We start from the raw sequence: 3,122 nt of genomic DNA, 5'->3' as shown, positions 1-3,122 counted from the left end.
ACGGAGTCGACACGACAGCGTTACCATATCGTGCGATCCGATCGTCGCCCAGCGACAACCCAGGGGATGTCACTCAGTATTATCCACTCTCAAATGACCAGAGGAGCTCCACCGAGATAATACCCCATCCCGGCTTGGGGTTGTGATACACACGCACCCAAAAATCTATTTACACAATTAAAACCGGATTTTCTCAATTTAAATAAAATGCCCATGAATGCATCATACAATGCACACCTCAAGATACAAATATCCAACCAATCACAAATCAACAAACCAAGCAATTCCGTCCTCAATCCATCCAACCCCCGAACTCCTCGGACTCAGTCCGGAATCAACCAACCAATCAAATAATTTATTTTAAAAGCAAAAATATATTTAAATCTAAAATAGAGTTTGGAAAATACTTACAGCGCTCTAAGGTATTTTTCGAAGGATCACGACGTTGCAAACGGCGGGGAAAAAGCAATGTAACAGTGTATTTTACACTGTGGCCGTGGGTTGTAAATTACCCACTTTCGAACGGGGACAAACTAAGACTTGAAATTGATAGGGAATGGCCTAAAAATGTTTATGAAGCTAATGGAAGTGAGTTTTGGCCGTGGGTGGTGATGGAAATGGCGGTGGAAGTGCAGAAAGGGGTAGATCGGAGTTGAGCTCGTGGGAGCTACTCTGGCAATGGATCAGGGCCAGAAATGAGTGGGTTAGGACAGCAAGAGGTAGGGGATGAAGTGGTGAAGAGGTGGTGGCCGGAGGTGGAGCGACGGCGCAGGAAATGGCCAAAAGCCTTGCGAAAAGGTGGGGCTCTAAGAGGTTAACGACGGCACGGATGAGGCTGAAAATTGGTGGGGTGGTGCACCGGCCGGAGGGGAGTTGAATGGTGGGGGTTGTGTTGGCCACGTCGGCTGGCGGCGGCGGGTCTGGGTGGAGAGGTTGGACGGCGACGGAAGAGGGAGAGAGAGAGGGCAGGTCACGCGGGGAGGAAGGAAAAAAGAAGAAGAAGAAAAGAAAGAAAGAAGAAAAGAAGAAAAGGAAAAAGAAAAAAAAAAGGAAAAAGGAAAAAAGAAAAAGAGAAAAGAAAAGATGGAGAAAGAAAATAAGGTCCAATCCTCACCTCCGGAGTCTAAAACCTGATCCGATGAAAACGATTTTAAAAACCATAAAACAACTAAAATAAATTAAACGCCACATCAAACTAAAATAAAACCAATTAAAATACAATAATTTAAAATAAAACAACTAATATATTAATTAAATTAAAATACTCCTTCAGTGAAAGTACACGTAAAAACGGGATATCACATCCTCCCCCCTTAAAAACAAATTTCGTCCCCGAAATTTGCAAGATCAAACACTAACTTGAAACAAGCCACATGATTCTACCGAGATCAAGATTAAGAAACGTACCGTCATTTATTCCAATAAATAGGGGTACTGCTCCCTCATGTCAGCTACTCTCTCCCAAGAGAAATCTTGAACTAACGGATCTCCCCATGCCACCTTTACTAGAGGTATCGTCTTGGATTTCAACTGTTGCTCTTTCAAATCCATGATCTGTGAAGGAACAACCTCATAAGTAAGGTCTGGTTATTGACTCGGTTTCGAATGTGCTTCCAAGTGTAGAAGTGTCAAGTAACAAATGAATCAAGTATGAGAGATGAAAATAAAATTCAAATGCAATGCAAAAAGATAATCGAAGTTGAAATTAGAGTTTCTAAAAAAAAACAAATTAACGAACACTTGGGTTGGGTATGAGACTCTCTTTATTTCGGATTCTAGATAATTTTCTCGATTAACAATCCAGTCAAGGCATTGATAAACGGAAGATAAAAAGTTATGCTCAAGTTTTGCAATATTTTTTCTAAGGGATTCTCTACTTTACTAGCCAAACACACATTAACAAACAATCGAGAGAAGCCTTGATAATTTTCAAGCTTTTGTTGTGCCTTACGTCAACAACAAAACAAGAGCAAGAGCTGCAATCTATTTTCTATTTAAATCCAACTAGTAATCTAGTGAAATCAACGTTCAATCACAAAATATTGCATTAAACTAGAACCTAAAATAAATTAAGTCTCATTCCACAACCCAAGTTTTAGAAATTAGCTACACATGATATTTCTAACAACAAAAATAAGTCTAAGATGAGTCATGACAAAATCTGAAAGCAAAAGAAATCTTAAATAAAAATAAGCCGAAAGCCAAAAATTAACCACGAAGAAAGCCACCTCCAAAATGCTAGACGAAAGAAAAACGTAAAGAAGAAGAACAAAGACGTTGAATTGCCAAACGAAAATGTAAACTGCAGAAAAATAATCCAATGCCGACAAGTAGCACCACGCTGACTCCACCACCCAATAAATCCAGAAAATCTAAACTAAAAACAAGTAAATGAAACCGGCTGCCTAAAGTCTGAACCGAAAGAAACTTCAAATGAAATAAAATTGCTGCCGACCAGTAGCTGTCTCAAAGGAAAAGAAGAATAAAATTCAAGTTATTCTACCGCAAGGTCTAAACGAAAAGTAAAGTAATAAAACTAATGTGTGAAAGAAAAATAACATGCCAAAAGGCTACCAAACATTCCCACCATCTGGAACGAAAATGAAATAAAAATAAAACTGCTGCTACACTGAATGAAAATGAAAGAAAAGTAAATCCAAGCTAAGCTACTACTGTAGCCGAATGAAAATGAAAGAAAAGTAAATCCAAGCTAAGCTATTGCACCGAATGAAAATGAAAGAAAAGTAAATCCAAGCTAAGCTACTGTTGTAGCCGAATGAAAAACCAAAAGAAACAGTAAGAAAGATAAACTGGCTGCCCAGCGTCTAAAACAAAAGAAAGAAAATAAAAATACAAGCAAAGCTACTCCACCCTCCGTAGCATTTCAGCCTTCTTTCATTTTATAGCCGTGTGTTTGTGAGTTGTACATGTGATGCCGTGGTGAACTTCCATGTATAGAAGCAAGAAAGCTGAAATGAACAGCTTGCCTTCCATGATCCCATGTGATCTCCTGCTGCTCCAGCTTAAATGAAAGAAAGAAAGTAATAAACTCTCAGCTGCTGCACGTTCAACTTCCGGAAAGAAAGAGAGAAATAATTCTGCTGCTGTCTGAGTGTCTGCAA

Source organism: Carya illinoinensis, chromosome 12 (assembly GCF_018687715.1).
Source record: "Carya illinoinensis cultivar Pawnee chromosome 12, C.illinoinensisPawnee_v1, whole genome shotgun sequence".
Classification (NCBI taxonomy): Eukaryota; Viridiplantae; Streptophyta; class Magnoliopsida; order Fagales; family Juglandaceae; genus Carya; species Carya illinoinensis.
The sequence above is the reverse complement of the archived record's forward strand: the minus strand, read 5'-3'. Positions refer to the sequence as shown.